General features: G+C 37.9%; 1 pseudogene; it reads right to left on the bottom strand.

The window, feature by feature from the left end:
* The window catches only part of LOC149180081 (putative pectate lyase 18), an 88687-nt pseudogene that overhangs the window by 20956 nt on the left and 41641 nt on the right, over nucleotides 1-26090 (bottom strand).

The following is a 26090-nucleotide window of genomic DNA, read 5'->3' as shown; positions in this document are numbered from 1 at the left end:
CTGCCGGCACAATCATAAATGATTTGATCGATATAGGGAATTGGGTAATTGTCCATTGGATGGGCTCGATTAATGTCCCTATAATCGATGCATATTCTTATTGTTCCCTGCTTTTTGTTAACCGGAACAATGTTCGATACCCAATCCGTTAATGGGATCGGATAAATGAAACCTGCTTTCAACAATTTTTCAACTTCTGCTTTAATTGCAGCAGCTTTTCGTGGGTGAATCTGACGCAAATGTTGCCGGACGGGTTTAACGTCCGGGTAAGTCTTGATCTCATGAACAAAAATCGCGGGATCAATTCCTGGCATTTCCTCATAGGACCAGGCAAACACGTCGTAGAATTCTTGAGATAGGGCCTTATATAATTGAATTTCGTCATCTGTACACGAGACACCTATATGAATGTTTTCAACAATTTCGGGCTTAACTGAAATGTCAATAGGAATAGTTCGAGAGATGTTTCCCAAATTTAACTCTGAATCGGGATGTTTCAGTGGATTCTGAGGTTCCTTGACATATTCAGTTGTAAAAATTGATGAGAAATCATTTTCAAAATGATCATCCTCAGGTAAAAACGAAGATCGGTGATGGAGATCTTCCCATGGTAAATCATCTACACATAGGATTTCACGAATTCACTCATCAGAGCGAACAAGTTCAGAAAACGTAGTTAAATCCGAGGTTGATGTGAAAAGTGATTCCTCACGGAACACATTCATTAAGTCAATTTCACTTGAGCCCAGGTCGGCAAAAGACTGCACGACTTCATAGGCAAATTCATATGGACTCAAAGGCATGGAATTACCAAATGAGTCTATCTCAGATTCAGAAGGGATGATCCAAGGATCATCATAAATAATGGTGTCTGATGTAATCATATGAATAGTTGCAAATGAAGATGATGCGTTGATTGGAGGAAAAGGAAAAGTTCCCAGTAAACCGACATCTTTAACTAATCCTACTCCAACATCCTTATATGGGATAGTCGTTTTACCAACATGCTGAATACTCTCCGAAGAGGCTGGGTCAGATGAAAAGTAAGCCAGCTGGTCTATTGTTACGATCTTTCCATTTTGTGGAAACTTTATTACGCGAAAGACCGATGAAACGACCGCTGTCATAGCGTAAGACCAACTTCGACCCAAGAGAAGGTTGTAGTCTAGAGGGGCATCAACCACCTCCACGTCTAGGCTAACTATTTTTCCTTCAACCCCTATAGGCAAATCCTGTAGAATGCCAAAAGGATGAAACCCACGGCCATCAAAGGCCTTAAGAATTGTCGGGGATTGATTTAGTGAAGGAGAACCAAGCGATCTCCAACACTGTATCGACATAATACACGTTGAGGCTCCTTCACTAATTACAGTCCGGTGAATAGGCCTGTTTTTTACTATCACTGGGACCTGAAAATCCATTTGATGAGGGAGACGCGGTGTACTATTTTCTAGATAAAAAATTATTAGGTTCGGGTCCTGAACGTCAACAACTCCTATAGCCGACAAGAGTAATTTACGCTGTGCTGGACATAATTGCAGCACTTCCAAATCTGACATTGCTGAGGGTGAAATAGCCAAATCCTCAACAATGTTATAGTTCTGAGCCGCTCTCGCATGTGGATTGAAAGCTGACTTTCAAAGTATACCCTTAGTGGGCGGTTTGATTACCAAGTCTAGATTAGGTTTCTTGATCTGTAGTGGATCGGAACCGAGAGCTGAGGTTGATGGATTAGAATGAGAAGATTCTGCTTCTTTACCATCAACAGGACTTTTACTACCATAATCTTGCGATCAAGTCGCAATCCTAACATGGGACATCATCAATATGGGTTCTTCATTGGCATTCGAGGAAGAACCTATCATCTTGTTGTCTTGACTTGGAAATGGATCCTTCAAAACAACAGGAGTTTGGGAACGTTTGACGATCTTCGCAACCTCTGCAGGATGGGGGCAGTCTCTTGTAAAATGTTCATCGTCACAAATGAGACATGGATAACGAGGTTTGCGCTTTTCATCATTGGATTCCGCCTTTTCAGGTTTCTCCTTTGAACTTTTGTCCGTTTTATTCTTCTTCTTTCCTTTCTTCTTCCCACCAGATTTTGATTTAGCTGTAGATGACTCTACAATGTGAATATCGGCGAAAATCTCTACAGAAGAATCTCCTGTTGGGGAATCAGGAAAGGTTATAATAGGAGAAGAATTCTTGGAGGATTTCTTCTTACCTTTAGTGTTAACCGTGGCAATCATACCATGAGCGGCATGAGATCCCAAAGGAGCTGCAGCGATTTGATTTGACTTGGGAAGATCGGGGATCTTTTCGTGTAACGTACCTGACTGAGTATAAACCAAGTCAAGGTACTGTGCTTGAGCAATGACTTGCTCCTCAGTAACCACTCCGGCTTTAGCAACATCTTCAGTGATCTTTGGCAACAAAGATTTTACAAACCACTCAGCCAAGATTTGATCCGGAATAAATACCTTCACTAAACGACGTCAACGTCTCCACTCATGAATATGATCTGAAATGTACATGGATGTGGACTGTTTTAGCGAAGTTAACAATTCCGTGCCATTTTCATATCAGACTAGCAACTGGAAATGAGATAAAAATGAGGTAGCTAACTGACTAAAATTATAAAAAGTGCCTCGCGGTAACTCAATGTACCACTTGGCCGCGAGACCAATTAGAGTGCGCTGGAAAAGTCTAAGACGGATCGAATCATCTGTGATGGAGTTAGACGCACACCAGAGGTGGTAAGTCATCACATGGTTCGACGGGTCCTCTCCTGATTTACCTTCGAATTTGGGAATGTCACTGGGAAACTTATTCGGCATTGGCGGCCAAAATGGAAGATAATTAATCGGATCGTTCGTTAGGCGCGAAAAGTTTAGTAAGTCCAAAGTTGCGATAAACGGTAACTGCCGATTAGGATCCCTAAAACTCTGGGTCATGAGACCAGCCCCAGGAGGAGGATATCCGGGATAACTAGGAATAGGAATTGCGTTCGGGATATTGTATCCTCCCAGAAAACCAGGATTAACCGGACCGTACTGGGGTTGTTGAGGTTGTTGATAAGTGTACCAAGGATACGGTTGATACTGATAAACTAGCTGCTGGACAGCAGGACCGAATTGGTACTTTCCCCGGTACGGTTGATAGGTGAATTGTGGTTGACTTGTGACAACCGTACTTAAACCAGGTTGTCCTACAGGCATCTGAACCGTAGTTTGAATCGTGGATCCAGAAGGTGGTAAAGATGTCTGAGGAGTAGATACAAGAATAGTAGAAACTAGAGCTGTCGATACTCCAGAAGTAGGTGGGGTAGATTGAACAGATGTTGCGGCAGTTGCAGCAGTCGTTTGAGATGGAGTACGAGGCGCAGTAGGCCCAGACTGAGAAACTACCGAAGGTACAGAAGTTTGAATATTAGACTGGACTGGTTGCTAGGGTGTACCAGAAACTAAGGGTTGTCCAGTTTTAGATGACAACTGTACACTTGGCTACAACACCTGTTGGGTTTGCGATGGATCCCACACTATGTTCATTCCGGGGTACTGAACCATAATAGGTTGAGAATATTGAGGACCATAACTGGGTTGAGGGTAGGATTGATAATTGAAAGGTACATTTCCTGTTCCTTGAACATAAGATTGACCTTGGGGTGCTTGGAAACCTTGGTTCGAGTACTGACCTTGGGGTAGATACCCTTGAGGCATGTTCAGATACTGGGGTTGACCTTGAGGTATAAATTGATACTGGGGTTGACCTTGGGGTACATATTGAGTCTGGGGTTGACCTTGAGGAACGTACTGTACCGCAGGTACGTACTGTCCTTGAGGTTGTCCTCCAGATGCAAATTGTGTACCTTGAGGTTGCCCCCCAGGCGGTAACTGGCCACCTTGAGGTTGAGAATTGGGAATCGAACCTGACATCATAAGAATGTCTTCTATGCTCAACGGCTTTGTACCATTGTTTCCAGTTAATAACCCTTGCTCAATGGGTTGAGGAGATGCTCCCGAAAAAGTACCAGAAAGTGACTGATACCCAGAGGGAACAGAAGGACCTCCGTACAAAAAGGATTTAGGTGATTGATTAAACATGGACGACTGACTTGACATATTTACGGGAGTATAAAAACCTCCAAGATGATAAGGAGCACGAGGTGGTGAAAAACTTAACCCTGGTTTTTCCAAATAATTAGTCAAAGAAAGATACCAAGTAGTACTCCTAGGTGGACTGTAAAAAATTGATTCATGCTCCCTTAGATCAAGAACAGGTTGATTTTCAGGGATAGGGATGCCTACTTCTTCTTCCGGAGCAAGTTCTTCAATAGCAATAAGTCCAGAAGGAAGATCTTGGGTAATTACTCTTTCTACCCTAGGTGAATCAAGACCACTAGAAGTTGGAGAGACAAACCCCGATGTTGGAGCAACAGGTTCAGATATCTCAAGTTCTTCACCTATATCACTAGTAGATGAAAAGCTACCAACAAGTTCAGAAACTGAAATCGATTGCGGATTGTAACCTGTTGCTAGAGTTCGGTAATCAGGATGTACAACCAATGAAGACTCTCCTTCTTCAGGTGACCCAACTTTACTACCACTAGGAGTTACGAGGAATTTCAAGCCTTCAAGCTGGCTCGGGACTTCTTCAGGAGGTTGGCCACGAAGTCTACGGGACTTCCTCAATAAATCAGCCACGGTTACAAACTCAGGAGACTGGCCCCAAAGTCTACGGGACTGTCTTGGTAATTCAGCCACAATTAAAAACTTTTAACTACTTCACACACAAAAAAAGTAAAATCTCAATGAAAAACACCTAAAGCCTCTAAGGAACCAAACACATTTGAATCACACGCCTAAAGAATCTATAGATCAAACACATACAAACAGTAACTTTCCGGACCGAAAACACTAGTTGGTGATGAAATCCAACGTCGCAGAATTCAGTACAGAGATGGTGGTTGGAACAGTTACCCCGGTAACCCGCTTAATGAATAGACTGGACCAAGTTCCTCCACTTAACCATCTCGAGTGAAGTGAACCCCCCAGAAAATCCAAGTGAGTCTAGCCGACGTCTGCTCCAGGTATAGTGGGATCTTCCCACCACTGTCACCTTAAGAAGAATCCTAAATAATATGGCCACTAAGGTTACCAACTGAGACAAATACACCTGGGGGAACAGTCTACGATCTGATACGCACGCAAGGGCAGAGTAGCAAGCTCAATCCCCTTGAAGGCTCCTTGACATAATCCAAGGTTTCTGAACAAGTGACCCCAGGCTCCTCGACAATGGTTAATTCGAGGTTTACCGTTTTTAGTACGTGAATATCTGGCGTCGTTCCCAATTAGGAAGGATTTATTCCCACATTGGTTCGGACACGATCTCGTGCTTCTCCTTAAAGAGGAGCTTTCCCAGAGCATAAATGCAACAATTGGATTTCTTCCTACCACAAGATACAACTACTTGTTTGTTTTTACTGCCTTGGAGAGTTAATTACTCTCCTACTCCAAGACACTAGCCTAAGCTAAGTTGGTGTATCAGAGCCCTAGAAATAAAATGTTACTAGGTGAATTTTACTTTAAGCGTTAATTTTAGTGGTTGTTGTTTAAGTCAAGAGGTGGCGGAGATGAAACTTGTGGTGTAAAGACTCGACTCGAAATCACTAAAAAGATGCACCTAAGATGATTTAAACAATCTTTTCTCTTCGATGAACTTCTACACTAAGAAAGAGTTTGAGAATGCAAATACTTTGTAAACACAAATCTTTCTCAATTAAACAAATTTAAAGAAGAGCTTTTTCCTTTCCAAAGCACTCAAAACGAGACAACTAGTTATTTCACAAAAATTTCCCTTTTCTTTTCAAAGCACTCAACCACTACAAAAACAAACTTTTTCCGAAAGAGATTTTTTTATATTTTGCAAATAAAACACTCAAAACTAATGAAAATGACTAACTTTAAGAGCTACAAACTATAAAAAGCTACTTGAAGTCAAAGCCTACTAAAAGTATTTTTGAGGATGTTTTACTTAGCTAAATGTGAGCTAAGGACTAATTTATGCAGAATCACAATTAGTCAAAAAACAACCAATCTTTCGTTTTCTTTTTTAAAAATGAAAATTCCAACTTTCAAATACAAGTTTTTCAAAATTTTGAAATGAGAAAACACAAAGCGGATTCCTCAACAAGGGGAGATTTCATAAACGGTCAGACTCATAAGAAGACTGGTAGACACCAAGATAATCTGAGGTCCCTACGGCTTCTAAGCTCCGAGCCACTACACAACCAAAAACGAAAAACAAACCCAACAAGCAAAATTCCTAGGAATTCCACCTAAAACCCTAACACTAATGAAATTAAACCAAGGAAAGTTTTTGACAGGGAACAAGCATGTCTGGGCAATGGCTAAAACCTATAAACAAATTCTAAACTGATAAAAAAGAGAAAAATTTAAAATTTTTCAAATTTTTGACAGGGTACGCAGGAAACCTGTTTACACAGGTGCGTCCACGCTCTGTGTACAAAGGAAAAGTGCGTACAGGTATGCATTGTTCTTAACTCAGAGGGTGCGTACCTCTCCCAAAACTATGAAAAATAAAAACTGACTAAAAATTAACTAGATTCACCCAATCCCACAATCATCAAGTCAAAAATAGAAATAGAAAATACAGTTTCTCAGGTCAAAGTATAAACAAGGAAAACAATCAAATCCCCAGTATGGTCACCATTTTGTCGCACGGAATGAGTCTATCTTGTGGACAAGATAGACCTTCCTAGAATCTTAAGAAGACCTAATGACAAGCAAACCAACCAGACACTATCTTTCTCTAAATATGCTTTAATGAACAATAGCAAACAAGTGTTTTTAGGGCCTACCTTTAGTCCAACGCAAGCTTGTGGATGCCCTCGCTCCTTTAATCCAAATGAGCTCCTTTCCGCGAATATGCAAACACGAACAAGGCAAACAAATTAAATAGCACCTGAGAAACCAATTGCATAAAACGTATTTAACATGAAAGTCAAGGAGTCCATGAAACAAATAACATAAGATACTTGTTGAGAAAAATGAGTTTGATAGTATTAATTCAAAAGAAGAAGAACTTTACAACATTCGTCTTGACGCTGTACAAGCTCCTTCCAGGGTCCATCAAGAAGTCTCCTCTACTTTGACAAGTTTCACTCACTCCCCAATGAAGCCAAAAAGGTATGTGATCTCTCCTCTTAAGCTCAACTAGGAAGTCTTAATTTCACCAGCATTTACCTTCAAAATGTTCAGCTTCTAACCTCCCTATTCCTCACCCCAATGCCTGTATTTATAGTGCAATGGAGGGAAGTTACTAGGTCCTCCTTTAAAGGGATAAAACCCTCCTTCAAAGGGATAGCTCCTTTAGTCAAGGGATTAGCTCCTTCTCTTTTGGGATGCATGAACCACCTCAGAGCGAACAATCCACATCAAAATTCCTTCTAGAAAACTCTAGAATTAACCCAAAGTGAGTTTTTTAAGATAAAACTTGCACCTTTTGACTTTCACAGGGGTCCGCACCTACACCGTTAGGGACAGAGCGGGTAGGTACGCAGCTTTTGTACACAAAATGTGCGGGACCGCAGGTGACCATGAGAGAAAGTGTGGAACCAGAGTCACATTGATTTTTAATGTCTTTCTCCCATTTCCAGAGCTTGATTTGAAGAGCTGAGGTCTTAGACTTGCTTAGGAGGACAGTACAAGTGATGATGGACCCATACTGACTGTAAATAATCATAGTGACGATATTTTTGTGTAACACGCATATACAAAAGTTGTGCATATATGGAAGATATGCACAAATTCCATATATATGTACCTTCGATATATGCACATATACAAAAGTTGAGAATAAGTTCAACCTTCTTATATACTCAACTTTAACCTCCATATATATGTGGATCTTCTGTTTATGTGCATATACGGAAGATATGCACATACATATAAGTTGTGCACATATGGAAGATATGCGATACAAAATATGCACATATATAAGGTTGTGCTACCTCCATATCTAAAATTTAATCTTCTTTCGTAAATACACATATCTTCTATATATGTTCAAATCTTCCATAAATACATATAACTTATGTATATGTGCACATCTTCCGTATATGCGCAACTTCTAGATATGTGTATATCTTTCGTATATGTGAAGCTTTTGTATATGGACATATTTTTCGTATATGCACATACACATGTACAACTGCAACCTTCATATATACACAACTCCAATATATATGTGTATTTTCCATATGCGCACAACTTCTATGTATAGGCATATACAGAGGTTGTGCACTGTAGAGAAAGTGTGCACATTTACATAAGATACACACATATACAGAAAAAATTTGCATATACAGAAAAAATGCGCATATATGTAAGATATGCGCATATACAGAAGTTGTGTAGAACTATAGCCTCCATATATGTGCATGTCTTCTGTATATGCAGTTCTTCAGTATAAGCACATAAGATATGCACATATGGAGGCTGTCAGATATGCCTATATGGAGGATATGCATAAATATGGAAGTTACACATGCATATGTGTTATAGACATTTTTGTGCCTTACAGCATTAAGCATCAAATGTCCATAATCTAAGGGATCCAAAGTCCCTAAACATGTTGTTCCTACCCCTAGATGAACAAGGCTAACAAACCACATCAATTCACAGAAGTTCTCCACCAGAAACTGCTCAAAAACAAGTCAATTCATGATCAATTCAGTGGCTCCACTAGCTGTCTGCGCTGAATGTCAAAGCCAACACTGGCTACCTGCACTGCAACGCAGGTAGAAGCACTACCAGGGTGCGTTGAGCGAGAATTGCCAAATGGCAAGTTCATTCCAAGAGGTGTCAAGACCCAGGAAGCTTCCAGAATCTTCCTCAATGACACTTGCCTTAGTGAATTCGACTAGTGATGAGTAAGAGGTTCCCAATCTCCAAGTTGAAGCAAGAACCTCCAAGTGGAATCAAGAACTGACAGAGGGAGAGGACACTAGTCAGATCTCAAGCTGACTCATCCTCTCTCCAAACATCTATATATGGATCTCTCCTCCATGAGATCTAGAGGCTGGAATTTTGTTATTGCAAAGAATTGCTGTTGGTTTGAGATTGGAATCATTAGGTGCTTAATGCTTTGAAGGGGGTGAAGATAGGAATTCGATTTGCTGGGAAGGAGATGCTGGATTGGAGCCCTCTGGGTTGTATCTCTTCCTGAACCTTGTTATTCATCAATAAAGCTATCTTGGTTTCTCCTATATACTGATGTATCTTTGATGTATGATTGCATTAGTATGTTTAGTTTATTTCTAATCCTGAACTAGTTATGAATATGAATCCATGTCTTGTGTAGTGTTCTCTTCTTGTGATCTTGCAGAAACCTCTTGAAGCTGGGCGAGCGAGAAGGCAAGTAGCTGGGAACACTCAAAGAGAAGAGAGACCGGATCGAGGGACAAACGGAAGACACCGATTAGTCCATCTATCTCTCTTCATTCTTAATTCATAAAGGAAGAATACTAGAATAGCTGTCTCTGTTTGTTGCTAAGGCACTGTCACACCTTAGGTGGATAGGATCGTCCTGCATAGGCATTTTTCCCCACAACAAATTGGCGACTCTGCTGGGGAGATTTTTTTAGTCATTTTATTTGTGTCTCTATCATTGTTTGTTTCATAGACTCGACAGCAACAATCGAACTGCATCTGCTATTCCCAGATGCAAAGTAGACAGTTGCTGCTTTGATCCAATAACTGGACTTGTCTATGATCTGAACAATGGACTCACAAATGATTTGATGATCCTTTGTGATAGATCTTAGTACTCCCTCAAAGCATCCCTTCGATTGCACCTTGCTTGTTGCCTTTATTTGGCCTGAAACAGTAGATTAATCAGAAATCTATGACCCAGAACCCAGTGAGAAACTCTCGTTTCTCCTTCAGCGCAGACCCTGTGAAGAGGTTCTGCATTTCAACGCAGGTCTTGTGAAGGCTACCTGCGCTGAATGTCAAAACCCCTATGTTGAGGTTGCGCTGATCCAGTTGGCCCTTGTGCAGCTGGGGTTCTCTGCTCTGTTTTGCCCTGTTTTGATCTCTGATTTTTGCAGCCTGTAACCAGCATAGGTACCAATCTGATAACTCCTTTTCTCTACTTGAATTCCGCCTCCTTTTGTACAAAGAGACTGTGAGTGTTTTTATGTGTTTGTGGCATCATTTACAGTTTTCCTTTGCATGAGTGAAATAATCATCCTGTAGCCCTTGATTCAGATCTGTTGATTGTGATCTTAGGAGAGAGTTCATTGGCTGTTTGCAGTTGATTATACATTTACTTTTGCTTTTGGTTTGAGTTTGTCTCTTTTAAGTGTCGAAACAAGTATTCATTTCGGAAATCGTTAAGTGTTGTAATCTCTTCTACCCTCTCTGATTTCGGAAAAAATAAACTTGTTTGTATTTGTCATTTAAAAGCAAATTCAAAGTTGTACAAAAAGCTTTCTTTGTAGGCATCAATACTAAGAAAGCGGAAAACAAACACCTGCATTGTGCATTTGCATCTTGATAGTTTGCATGTTGATTTAGGAAAAGTGCATTAGAGTGTGCTGATTTCTCTTTGAGAAAAGATGGTGTCTTTCTTTTCCCTTTGTAGCTAGGATTTTCATAAGTTGAAAAGATATAAAGCTTGCTTATCATCTTTAGACTGCATTTAGGAATTGTATCATACATCTCGTGGTGAACCTCAAAAGGCAAACTTCTAAAAAGATCAACCTAAAATAAATTGAATGAACTTAACAACGCTTTGCAACATAACGCACAACATAGAGGTCTAGGCTAGAGACGTGTTTCGGCGTCGTAAAGCCTGGTGACTGTCGATCTCTTTGATGGTGGGTGATTCCTCCTGAGGGACGATAGCGCCAGTACGGATTGTGCTCCCACGTACCGTCGCGTATATATTGGGAGACCCCTATAGGCATAAAACCTTTATCCTTAGGAAGCCGTGTCGGCCGCCCTACTGATCGCAATGCACTGAACACAGCATTCAGGAAGATCGACCGCCTGTACCCTAAAAAGTATTCTGTGGTTTTGCGAAAAGTTTGGCACACCCTCTGCCTAGAACTCCAGAGTAGTTCCTTTTGGCCTTTTTCAGACTCTATAATGGAAAAAGTCCATCCGAGCATTTGTCACTCCGGGCTCGTTAAAACATCGAAGGAGACTAGAGTCATCTTTAGCTTTTTCTCGACTCTTTAAAAGTGAAAAAGCAAGTTGTGTCTAAAGCGTCATTAAAATTTATTTTAAACGGAACAATCACCCCTATTCCTGTGTTGATCTTTAGGTTGAGAAAATGGAGCACACCAACCAAGGAATTCCCCTTGGTGGAAATCCTAGTCCCTTCTCCTCTTGGGGAGATGTTGGTGCACCTCATATGGCCACATTGTCGCTTCCAGGACTGGCAATTGGCTTGCCGGTCTGGCTCTTCTCAACCAATGTCGTTCAGAACACCACTATTCCTGGACAGTCGAATCAACAGTCAGACCAGACCAGAGTTACCCACCAGCCTTCTACTTCATCTGATTCTCCCTCTCCTCCTTCCTCTTTGCTTAACGGCACTGGTAAAACAAAAAACCAAGTTCCTAAGGAGAAGAAGGAAAAGAAGAAGAAAGAGAAGAAGAAGAAGGAGCCAAAAGCGACTGGGGGCAAACAAGTGGCGTCTGACAAAAATCCACACAGAGCATTGACTAGGCCTAAATCGCCATGTGTCATATGCAAGGGAGACCACTTCCACAGAGATTGTCCCTGCATCCCTAAGGGACTGGTCTCCCCGTCTGCACAATTCGGTAGAGTCGACCTCTGATAGCCATGTTGACAGCTCACCGTCAACTAGTGAAAGTGAAGTCACAGGACAGAGAGGGAAAGCTATATTTCCCTGCAAACTGTGTGAAGGAGACCATGCCATCCACCATTGTCCCTTCTTAGACGAGGCTAAAAGAGTTTTGGAAGATCGCCCGGTTTTACCAGTGCAACTTCCTCCTGGATATCAAAAACTCCTGCCAAGTCCTTCACTAGTTGAGAACCTGGCTGGCCCGCCCAGGTGGTCAGCCAAAGCACCTATCATTGAAGATGAACCGTCTGAATCCATACCTGACGAAAGTCAAAAGGTTGAGGTGCAGTTGACCCGGCTTTGCCTTCAGAGGCTCTATCTTCGAATGATACCATCACAGAGGAGAATAAAGACGACACCATCCAAATTCTCTTCATCAACACAGACTCCGACGAACAAGGGGGCAATTTGCCCATTCCTCTATCGCAAGAAGGAACTTCGTCAGAGTCATACCCGGTCGTCTATTCGGTCCCACCACCAAGCAACCTAGTTGTCTCGTTCGACTGGAACCAACTAGGCAGACCCCGTTTGCCAGCAAGCATACCATTCAGAATTATCATTCAAATATACAGAATGGTAATGGCTGGCACTATCATTGATGAAGGGGCATCTGTGAGTATCCTTTCCTCTATTGCTTGGAAAGCGCTTGGTTCGCCAGTGCTTTTGCCTGAAATGAGAAATCTATCAGGCTTTGATAAAGGAACCAGTCGACCTTTAGGGATCCTCCCCAATGTGCCCATAACATTGAAAGGGAAGACCGTTCAAATGAATGTGATGGTCATTCAAGGACCCTTGGATTATAACCTGCTCCTTGGACAAGACTATATATATTGCATGGGAGCCGTCATCTCCTCACTCTTTAGAGTAATGTGTTTTCCGCATGAAGGAAGAGTGGTCAAGCTCGTGGACCAGCTTTCATTTCCCGGATCACGCATCGCAAATAGTCATATACCATCCCTAAATTGTCTCTTCACGCAAGAAGTGTCTCAACCCACGGTCCGTCCTCCTGATGAGCGCGAGTAATCCGGGAGGATATGACTGGAACCCAGGGGGCATGCGTCCTGGTCTTCTTCGGCAGGAAAACTTTGGGTATAGGGTAGGTTTCCGCGGGAGAATATGACTAGTCCGTACCCCGTCCATGAGTGGAAGAGGGGTTGTTCTAGAATAAGATTCTTTTGTCAAAGTTATGTGAGTTGGCGGGCATCGTCGCTCAACTTTGTCTATTTCGGTAGGCATCGCCGAAGATGTGTTTTATTCGTGGCCGCGAATGGAGCAATCTTTGGGTAACCTGAAAGAGGTAGGCCTCTCTCGGTGAAACAAATGTTTTGACGGAAATGAAGTAGAGGTAACTTTGAAATCGTACTTTATGCCTGGGGGCATGCAAACCTTTTTGAGTGCAAGCAAGGGGCGGCTATTTATTTTTTAAATTTTTAGGTCCTCCCTTTAAACCTGTAGGTCTAACCCTTTAAACTCGTAGGATTAGTCGTTTCCGAACTTGCATAATGAAAGGATCCGGAGCAAAGCTTTGTAAGATCTAAGCTCCATAAAAAATAGCATCTTCAATGAGACATTCTTATCATATGACTGGGTAATCGAGCAGTTTTAGCACATAGTTCATGCTCGTTAAAAAATAAACGCAAGATCCGAGCAGTTTTAGCGCATAGTTCATGCTCGTTAAAAAATAAACATAAGATCGAGAAACTGTTTCCACCCGCATTTAAGCTCGTTAAAAAATGAACTATCCCAGTAAATAACCACAGTGAATGTAATATTATCAGCCATTAAAGCCTTGGTCGTGTTTGCACCATCACCTCCACTTTTCCATTGGCCGATCATTCACCTCCATATGTTTGTTTACCCATTTTGAGGAACAGCTGCGAAGAGTGATTTCACTAGCCATCCTTGTGACACTGCCGTGATTGGAAAATTCCAACCTGTACCTGGAATTAGCTGCTAACCTATTTCATCACTCGTTCCTCAAAAGATGAGTCTTCTTTAAGCTCTTTTCATCTGACTCGTAAAATATGAAAAGATTTCCGAGTCCTTGGCCTTCGAGCTCGTTAAAGGGACAGGAAGTGCTATCCCTCCTCTAGATTTTAATCTTTTTGGACCTGAGGGATTATTGCACAAAAAGATCGAGTGCTTGTTTTATTCGGCTCATTAAAACTATCGAAAACTCATCCCTTCTGTATTGTTTTATACTTTTTCGGACTTAAGGGATTAGATGACGAAAAAGGACTTTTGGAGTTAACTTTATGTATCTTTTCAGAATCTCTAAAAATGAAAAGAACCGAGTTATCTTTGTTGTTAGACTCGTTAAAATCATTAAATAGCGACAAACTTGTCTTTAGACGAGAACGAGTTTCACTATCGCTAGGCTCGTTAAAACATAGCGATGGGCTTGCCCGAAGGGCAGGTTATAGAACAAGCATATGTTATCCTTCTCAAGCTTGACAAAAATAAAGAGGTACTGGTCAGCAATGATTGGGGAAAAATTGGGAGAAACTCAAGAAAACTTTGATGGTAGCAAGTCGCTCTTGAACATGATACTTTTCCTCTGTACCACAATCGGGTTGGGTTGTTTCATTCACCGGTCACATCCATGGTCTCGCCATACCATCCATATTTGGGGTAATGCTACCGATCCATCACATCAGTGTCGCCATATGTTCAAGAGAAGTCATTCAGAAAAGTCAACCGTGTCCCATCCACTGCCGTACATTATCCTTCATCCTTTCATGACCGCCACCCTGAATCATATGTCACAGATCGTTTTCACCTCCATAAAAATCATTAGCTCTGTTCCGTGTCATTGATGTGGGATTCATTAAGGCCCTCCTTTGACGGATCGCTTCTTGTCAACATCAGCTCATTATCCAAGAAGTTGATCTAGGAACAACCCCTTCAGTACTTTGAAGCTTGCATGCCTCAATGGCAAGTTTCTAACTTCCGGCGACAGGTATACATCAATGACCTTCGACCGAAAGATTTTGCGTGGTGTTCGACGCCAAGTCCTTTATTCACACCACGTGAATTGTACTGCAGTACCTTGAGGGTCATTATCATTATCGGTGATTCCTCTCGCTCTTGTTAACGGTTTACCTCATTGACCGGTAATCAAGCGATGTCTTTCCATGTTCAACTTCAGAACATTTCTCACATGGATCGACTTGTACTTAGAGTGAAGATCGAACGAGTTTGAAGACCCTAGATCTAGTTTCATCCATCCGGGCTGCGATATATATTCAGGAAAGATAAAGACATTGACATGTACATCATTGCAGCAGATAATCATCCTACCCAAAGGATGATAATTTCATCAAAATTATCAGTCTACCATCAAACTATTGCCTGTTCTATGTACAGGAAAATGAATTTATAAAGCTGAGCATGGGAATGCCCGCCTCAGTTGGATCATGAAAGCAGTATGAAAAATAATGTATTGTATTGTATCTTATTACAGGTCTCCTCCCAGCATTGGATGAACTTCGGATCCCCCTGATAAAGCATTTCACCCGATAAATGACCTCATACTTTAGGGGCCAACTGTTATAGACATTTTTGTGCCTTATAGAATTGAGCATGAAATGTCCATAATCTAAGGGATCCAAAGTCCCTAAACATGTTGTTCCTACCCCTAGAGGAACAAGGCTAACAAACCACAGCAATTCACAGAAGTTCTCCACCAGAAACTGCTAAAAAACAAGTCAATTCAGGATCAATTCAGTGGCTCCACTAGCTGTCTGCGCTGAATGTCAAAGCCAACACTGGCTACCTGCACTGCAACGCAGGTAGAAGCACTACCAGGGTGCGTTGAGCGAGAATTGCCAAATGGCATGTTCATTCCAAGAGGTGTCAAGACCCAGGAAGCTTCCAGAATCTTCCTCAGTGACACTTGCCTCAGTGAATTCGACTAGTGATGAGTAAGAGGTTCCCAATCTCCAAGTGGAAGCAAGAACCTCCAAGTGGAATCAAGAACTGACAAAGGGAGAGGGCACTAGTCAGATCTCAAGCTGACTCATCCTCTCTCCAAACATCTATATATGGATCTCTCCTCCATGAGATCTAGAGGCTGGAATTTTGTTATTGCAAAGAATTGTTGTTGGTTTGAGATTGCAATCATTGGGTGCTTAATGCTTTGAAGGGGGTGAAGATAGGAATTCCATTTGCTGAGAAGGAGATGCTGGATTGGAGCCCTCTGGGCTGTATCTCTTCCTGAACCTTGTTATTCATCAATAAAGCTATCTTGGTTTCTCCTATATACTAATGTATCTTTGATGTATGATTGCATTAGTATGTTTAGTTTATTTCTAATCCTAAACTAGTTATGAATATGAATCCATGTCTTGTGTAGTGTTCTCTTCTTGTGATCTTGCAGAAACCTCTTGAAGTTGGGCGAGCGAGAAGGCAAGTAGCTGGGAACCCTCAAAGAGAAGAGAGACCGGATCGAGGGACAAACAGAAGACACCGGTTAGTCCATCTAGCTCTCTTCATTCTTAATTCATAAAGGAAGAATACTATAATAGTTATCTCTGTTTGTTGCTAAGGCACTGTCACACCTTAGGTGGATAGGATCGTCCTGCATAGGCATTTTCCCCCACAACAATATGTTATATGCACATATCTTATGTATATGTGTAGCTTTCATATATAAGTTTCAAGTATGTGTGCATATCTTTTGAATATCCATATATACAGAAGATACATGAATATATGTAAAATACACATATAGAGAGAACATGCACACATATAAAAGTTCTCCATATACGGAAGACATGTGCATGTGGAGAAGTTAAGCATATATATGGACTGTTGTGTATGCATATTATGGAAGTTTCACATATATAGAGGATATACGCATATATAAAAGTTGTGCATATATGAAAGATATGCCCAACTTCCGTATATATGTAGCTTCCATATATGCACATATACAAAGGTTGAGAATAACTTCAACCTTATTATATACTCAACTTCAACCTCCATATATATGTGGATCTTCTATTAATGTGCATATACGAAAGATATGCACATACATATAAGTTGTGCACATACGGAATACATGTGATACGAAATATGCACATATATAAAGTTGTGCTACCTTCGTATATAAAATTTATGCTTCTTTCGTAAATACACATATCTTCTATATATGTTCAAATCTTCCCTAAATACGCATAACTTCTACATATGTGCACATCTTCCATATATGCGCAACTTTCGTATATACGTATATATTTTTTATATCTGACTCTTTTGTATATCTACATATTTTTTGTACATGTGCATATTTTTCGTATATGGACATATACGAAAAAAAGAAAAAAAACGCATATACGAAAAAAAATTGTGCATTTACGGAAGATATGCACATATGCGGAAGTTGTGCAGAACTCTAGCCTCTATACATACATTTTGTGCCCTATACTCCATGTCTTCTCCTAATTTATTAAAACAAGATGTCAATCCATGGTAATGATAGGTTTGTCCAGGCATGGAACATCAAATAAGATATAAATATAAAAGTAACTTAACTTGCAAACTTGATAATTTGTAAATAATAAAAGAAAAATCCATTACAACTACATTCATCAAAAGTAATGTAACATTGATAGAATATAACATCATGTCCACATAAGGATTTAAAATTCAATGAAGATGTTGTCATAAACACAAGTCTAAATTTATGTATTTTTATTCCAAATTGGTCCAGCTATACATTTTTCCTTTTTACAAAATAGAACTTCATTTCCAAAATAGATAATGAATCTCATACCCATAAATGACATAATGGAAAAACAACATCATGATCGATCTAAAGTATGGGTCTATAAGTCACCCTCATCCCTCTTGGCACTCCTAGGTGGATTTCCAAATTGATATCTATGCAAAAATTACAATAATCAATTAGTTGTAAAAATTGAAAGGCATAGAGTCAATTTCAATAATTCATGATGATATTTTGATCAAATACTCATTCTCACCATGAGGATCTGAGGCAATGGAGAAGACAACCCTTCCTGGGTAGATGGTGGAACACTTGGTGATAGATATAGCCATGGTTCAGGGGTGCTGGATAAAGGCATGATGGAAGTGAAATAGGGAAAACGTAGTGGGTGTGGGTGATGATACACCCCCACTGGTTGTACGATAGTGGGAATCACTGTAGGCCAGGCGATTAACCTAGGGGGAGGAATTGGAATGTTAAGGGTGGATGATTGAAAAAATGAGAATGGTGGATGCATAAAGGGTAGGGGTGAGCATTGGGAAGGTATTACAGAGGTGGTTATAGACATGTAAGAATTTATGAAGGAAATAGGTGGTGGGTGTGGGCGATGATACATCCTAATTGGTTGTACAATAGGGGGAAGCACACTTGGGGAGGATATTGGGATGTTAATGGCTGAAGCAGTGTTCTCAATGCTAGATCTTTTTTCAATAGCATGTTCATCAAATAAATGAATTTGACAATTTGGAATGTTGTGAGATGTGGGTCCCTCAGCTGTAACAAAAAAACAAGTTCATATAGTTATGCAAATGTATTGAACATGATAATATATCGCATTTAATGTAAAATAATGCATAGCATGAAATTTCCATACCAATATTGGGTATAATAGAATATTGCATTATCTCAGGCGTATGGTCCACATTTCTTTGTTTTTGAGAAGATAACTCCAATTGTTCATCCATTCTTTTTTTTCTTGCATGAACTCATCCAACCCATTCAAATTGTAGTTTATCTGTCCCTAATTTTGACTTCCAACCCCATCGCCTCTTTTTATTTAATGGACTCAAGAAACTATGTTTTCTCTTGGTAGTGATATTGGATGGAGTGATAGTATTGAAAAACATTTCATTGCATTCTTGACATGCTTTTTCTACCATGTTTTTCAATGCATATGCGGGTTCCAAATTTGTAGGTATTATCAATCTCAATTTCTCATGAGTTGATGAGTTAACACATTTCATCTCATCATCTTCAGAGAATGCACTATCTTGTCGTACATTGCTTGATTCAACATTATATGAGAAATTCTCTAAATCATCAATGCTTCTTTCATTATGATAATTCAGATTGGGAGGACAATCAAAGCATGGTGAAAGCTCTGTTTGGATTTCTAGGCCCAATATATGTGTTTCATTCAAATCAAATAAAATTCTAGGCCTTTCTGTAGTGGGATCAGTGACACCAGGTGGTACATTTTCACCCAAAATAGTGTTACTCACTAACATCTCAACTTTTAATACATGTTTACAGATATTTCCATTTAGGGCCCAATTGCAATTCCATAAGTATAGATTAGAACCCTTATATATGACATTGTACCAAATGTCATGAGTATCATTATTTTGGCTATGAACCCAATAATCATTACTCTTTTCATTAGGGACACAATCATTTGGGATTTTCTTAGCTCTACACTTGGATGAATTCAATTGTTCCTGGATTTTTCTGGGTCGTACAAAACTAAATTATTCTAAGCGGTGCATATGATTGTAATATAATACAACCTTTGTCAACAAAACATAGATTAACCAGTCAACCCTTCTATGGTAGGCATTGTTCTTCTCACATTGGTACCTTTCCTTGACATACCGATGGTAAGATTCAATTGCATTGTTCGTATCTTGATTGGAACGTGGAAAATTTCTGTATGCTTTTGCCCACATATCTGTAGAAAGAAATATATTAGTTATATAATAATAATTATACATATGACATGAAAAATAGAGTCATTAAAACCACCAATAAGAAGCTTACATATTTTGTTGTTAGTTAACCAAGTAGTTCTAAAATATTCCAAAAATCTTTTTTGTTCATTGAATTCTTCAAATAAGCTTTCAACTTCCTTTTTCACAGATTCATCATCTTTACACATATGCGTGATTTCTCCTAAACCACGAAAAATTTGTGTTTGGTGTTCCCTTCCTTGGACCTTGTTTCCAACATTCTTCAACCATGCACGATGAACATGCCACACAAATAATAATACTTTACACTTGATTGAAGACTTGGAATAACATAATTTTTAGAGAGATTATACATTAACAATATTTTTTATACCTCTTAAAAAAATAATAAACACATCACCTTAACACTTCAATTTCGGTAGTAGCATCATCTGTGATGAGGGAAAGAACATGCCAATCTGGTCACTCTTTGTTTCCAATTGCAAATAAGGCCAACATCCATTTAGAAATATCAGCTATAGTATTGCGTGATGATATCAACCAAGCTACATGAACCCCATTGTGATGTTTGTTGAAAATCATTAAGGTTTAAAGTTAATACTACATTACAAAAAATGTACATATATATATATATATATATATATATATATATATATATGTAAGATACATGCATTAATATGAGGTTAAATAAATGAATCAGATTTAGGATAAATATGCACTCACCCCATAGTTATTTGTACTAAATGTTGAGTCCATTGAGATAATATTATTGTGAGAGTATTTCAGCATCATTGAACACATCCACTTTGTTTGTATTCCTATGATAAAAGGGATATTTTCGACAAGATCTTGTTTTTGGTAGAATAAAAAACTCTCTGGGTGTTCCTTATACTAGCATTCTACACTGTTTGGATCACTTTGATCTTTAACATACTCTAGCCTTATGATATCATTGTAAATGTTTAATATATCTTGCCTTCTCATGTATGTATCTCGAGATATCCCTGAATATAACTCACCAGATCCATCCTTGACATCAGAGATGAACTTATCCCAACATTAAAACCTCTTTTAGTGAAATGTTGGACACTAGATCGCATATCCCTTGTTAAATTTGGTGCATAATTCAATCTCATGGGCCTACCGATTGCATCTATCCCATGAAAAATAACATTGGATTTATCAATATGCCTACATGTAGTATATATTATTACAGCATCATCTGGTCTAATTTGAAGTCGTCGCACAAAGCAGTCACATTGGCAACCAATTTTAATACTTTCATGTCAATTGCGGTTTGTCTTTGGATCTGAGGATGCACTCCTAATTCTCCTTTCTGACTGTGGACCATATGAACACCAATAACTGTACGTAAAAAAATTACTACAAATTAGATATAATATTTATGCATATTGAAAAAATTATACGTATCTTGAAAAATCATATAGAGACTCACACAACGTACTCCAGATATGTTGAGTAATAGGTGTGTTTGATATCCTCTATTTTTTGACTTCGATAATACTTAAAAAGAAATTGAGTGGGTGCACTTTCATTTGATTCCTCTCCACTTATGAAAGCATCATGTCAACAATATGGAATAACTACAACTTGGTCCCCATCAATCTCTATCCATGTTAAGTCTTTTGCTGAAAATTGTATCATATCTTCTGGGTCTTCAAATTCCAACTCATTAATCCTCTCCCACCCAGTCATACTTAAAATACCTATACAAATTGCATTGAAAATAATTTAGTTTGAGTAAATATTATGGTCTTGATTAATACATAGCTTACTCAGCATGGAAGTCTCATTTTTAGGTAAATATTTTATACTTGTCCCTACTTTGGGATTAAGTAATATTGAGGGGATCTTAGATGACATTGTATGATTCGTAATATCATAATATATTGGGTCATCAATAAGCTTAAATATTTATGACAAATTTAAAATAACCATGTATGACATATGAATTCTTTCTGGAGGTGGTGCCACCATGTTATTGTCAAGGGGCGACTTGTGATGAGTCAGTGAGCTGGAAGGGGTCAAAGGGAACTACCTAACACTAACACATGAGATGGTGTGCTAATGGGTCCCCCAAATAGGGATGAAAGGGAGAGACATAAAACCTCTCCCCAACAAACCCCCCAATATCAAGAGTAAAACCACTAAAAAACTTTGTGAATTAAGACAAGAGGAAATCCCCTCTATTAAATCTTCTCTGAGAAAAAAATACACAGTGGTGGTGACTTAGTAATTTTATAAAATAGGATAGGGACTCAACTAGGATAGAATAGGATCAACTAGCACAAAAAGACAAGACCCATCAAACCACACCTCATTTTCCAATCTAGTTCCTCTAGCTAAAAGCCCAAAACCTATAACCATCATCCTTGAAGAATAAAGGGTGGCACCTCTCACCAAATCAAAATTGTGTGGAACCAAATAGTTGCTCATGTAAGCAATGAGGGGATTTGGGTATCTTTACATTACATGGCCCACAATATGATTATTATATTTACTGTGCCTCCATAAATAAGGGATACATGTCTTTTCCTTTATGAGAAACTTAGGGAATGTGGTAAATGCCCAACTTATCATTAATAATCAATCCCCCCTCTCTTTTAGTAATAATGAATTGATTTGCATATATATATTGATCAAAGAATTTTTCTCCCTTAAACCATCCAATAAGTTAACCCTTGATAGTTTTTGGATACTTCCTTCACCCACTTTAGTATTAGATCCAAAAGAGTGTTCAATGGAGTAATGTGAACCATACACCTTGTTACATTCTAAAAATTCATCACCACCTTCAAATTTTGAAAACCAAAGTAAAATGAAGGCTTCAAAACTTCAAATAGTGCACAAGATTCAACATAATTAATTATTGAAATATCAAGAACCCAAAGAAATTCACTTTCAATTAATCCTATAGGATTTGTAGTAACCCTTGTATCACCCACCACCCCACTTTATAACATGATAATTAGTGAGTTAAGAAAATTAGTAGAGTTTTTAGAATTTTAATTGAATCATTAATAATTATTAATGGTAAGGATTTAATATTCTAGAATTTTTACGTTCTTTTTGTCTTTTTAATTAAATTGACCAATTAAAAAAATTCCACATAACCAAGTGTCATATAAAACAAGTTATGGTTTTGGGTCATGTAGTATTGATAAGTTTTGATATTGTAAAAAAACTTATTTACATTAGAAAATCTCCATGGTAAAGTGAGTGTGAATCTCAATTACTAAAAACCTTGTTACCTGTTTTTCTAAAAGTATATAGTTTTAATTTTTGTATTACTTGTTTTTTATAATTAATAATAATAAAAATAAAAATTTTAAAATAATATTATAATTTAGTAAATTTTTTTTTAAATCTTAATAATATGAGATATATTAAAGTAGCATGTTTTTTTATTGATTATGAATTGATGTCTATCAATATTTATTAGTCATCTAATTTATATGGCTGCACTAATTTTCTGAACTTTTCTAATCAGAGATTTTTTTTCAAAAACAAGAGCATTGGAAGTAAAATTTATACTTCGATATATATATATATATATATATATATAGAGAGAGAGAGAGAGAGAGAGAGAGAGAGAGAGAGAGAGAGAGGCATGTCTCCTAAGAATTATAGTCCTACTTCTATCACTACATTTGATGAGTTTAGTAGGTTATTTATTCAATGTACCATTCATTTTTAAAACAATGTTAGCTATATTTTTTTCCACTTATAAACAAATTTTAAGAACATTGTTTTGGCTCCTAAGACATAAAAATTAATAAACTGTAACTGGTTTTATATCATTTAGTAACAAATTTCAAAATCTAAATGATTATTGTTTACATTATAACTAATAGTAATAACAATAATTTAAAATAAAATTATAATTTAGTTGATTTTAATGTTTTTTTAAATCTTAATAACGTGAAATATAGTGAAAGATGTGTTTTTCTATTAATTACGAATTGATGTCATTTTCTAGATTATAATCTCACCATGCTTGTGTATTCTCTATGGCCTTTTCAAAGTGGGGAATTATGTAATAAAAGGTGGCTGCCAAATCGAGCTCACTGAATGTTCAGAACTTTCTTTATCATGCGCCTTTATTCTTCACCTTGTCCAACTCCGTGCCTCAAGTGAAAAGGGAATTTTTTAAGTCGATCAAATCATTCTTTAAATTTTAAATAATTTTTTTTATCATTAAAACTAAATAGAAATTCCTAATTGGTTTTCCATGAGTGAGATTGTGAAATCCATAATTAAGTGAAAACATTTACATTAAAATAAAGCAATGGTTGCTGCCAAAAACGATCAACGTTGGATGTGGCCATCTAGTTTTTAAAAAACATATATCCCTCACAATAAATTTTGTATAAAAAATTTGATGACAACACCCCTTGCCTTCATCATTCATAATTCTGGTCTTTACATAAAATTACATTGTGTTTCTCATGCGGGAAAATTCATACAAACATGCAACAGGCAACTTACCTGGTCTAGATGAGGAGGGTGGACAAGGAGGCTGAGAAAGCTTCCAGTGACAAGTGAAACAAACCAAAGTTCATATGGCACCACACTACAAAAGAACAAAAAACATCATAAAAAATTCATAAAAATTCATAAAAATTTCAAAAAAACATCATAAAATTTTCATAAAAAAATAATTAAATTATGACCTTAACAACTTCGACTCGGCTTCCACTCAGCTCAATATACCTTAGCTCCCACTTGGCTCAACATACCTTAGCTTCCACTCAACTCAACAGACCTCATCTTACAATGCTCAGCTTCCACTCGGCTCAACAGACCATAGACAGAAATCAACAGTGCTCGGCTTCCACTCGGCTCAACAAACGTTGGCTTACAATGCTCGATTTCCACTCAGCTCGATAGGCCACAAACGTAAATCGACCATGTAGAAAACTATGCAGCAACGTTTGACCCATCATATATATAAACATTTTTTTCGTCTCGATAAATAATTTGGCCCAAAACCCTAGTTTGGTCAAACACATAGTTCGACTGAATTATTTATTTGGTCAAATTTCATTTAATGATCAATGCTAGTTTAAATGGCCAAACGTTCTACTGAGCATTTGTATAATAGTTTGGCTAAAAAAAGAAAATAAATAAATAAACTTTAAAAAATAAAAATAAAAATGTTCTACCAAGAAATTAAGATTGTGAATTTTTTTGGGGCGTTTCTCACAAAAGTGTAACCCATCTTCATGTTTTCACCCACCCCTGTATGTTGGCGATTTCCATCACAATCAACAACACCCCACTAAATATTTAGTATTTTGCACATTATCAACTTGAAAAGTATCATACACACCTCGAATGAAACCTCCTTTCTTTCCAAAGTTGAATATGCTAACATATTAGACAATGTTGGGCCTAAGTTTGGTATCTTTTGCAAACTGTAGGTTTGTGATATAGCCATTAACTTTCCCCTCTATATTGCACCATTTCCATAACATTAATACTATTTTTTGCATAAGCAAGTTACTCTTCCTCACTCAAATATGCCTATTTTGCTCCAAATGCAAAACCCTATCAATACTTAATGTGCATTGACTTTAAAAATAAGCTAAGAATATGATGTTCACACTTTAACAATGTTGATAGTGTTAGACTTACCTTCGTTAATTTTCACCTAATCTACCCCTAATCTACCCATTAGTTCATTAGTTAATTTATTAATTTTCTAAGTAATAAAAATCATTTTTAAATAATAATAACATAATTCAAAAGCATACTACAGTTAGCAATTAAATATTAACATATACGACCTCATTTGTGAGATAAACAACTCTTTCCATACAAAAATTTCACTACTTAATTTATAAAATAAAAGTATACATATCTTCCGCTCCTTTACATTCAAATATAAAACTTATAATATAATAAACACATAATGTTTAACCAACTTATTGGAGTTATAATTAACTAGTAATAATTTAATAAAATAATTGATTAAATATTTAAAATATTTAATTATTAAGGAGTTTACAATTCTACACTTAGAGATTCAATTATGTCTCAAAGTTGAAATGCTCCTTCATGTTAATGGACCCATTTAAGCATCGTTCATGAGATATTTGGGAACAATCACTTATACCAATGATTGATGGTCCCAAAAACTATAATTAGTAGAATTTCCATGTTTTTTCATTTAAGAATGAAGCATCGAATGAAGTTAAGTTAGTTGTCCCCATAATATCATTGCTCACCCTAGCTTACATAATTAATATTAAACAATGAACCAACTTAACATAAGTAGATGCACCCCACATCTTTGCTTTATTAGAAGCATAATTTGAGGCTTATTTAAACTAATAACACCCCTCTTTTTAAATTAAGTAGATTATGGAGAGTCCTTTACCAGATCTCAAGGTATGTGGTTAAAGATGATAATGAGCCATTGAGAAAGGTAACCTTTAAGTGTAAAAGCATAGGTTCAGGCTTCTCGAGTTTAA

This window comes from Pinus tabuliformis, chromosome 3_2 (genome assembly GCF_031772625.1).
Source record: "Pinus tabuliformis cultivar Carrire ecotype Pingquan chromosome 3_2, CPIR1, whole genome shotgun sequence".
Lineage (NCBI taxonomy): Eukaryota > Viridiplantae > Streptophyta > Pinopsida > Pinales > Pinaceae > Pinus > Pinus tabuliformis.
This window is presented reverse-complemented; position numbering and strand designations above follow the sequence as displayed.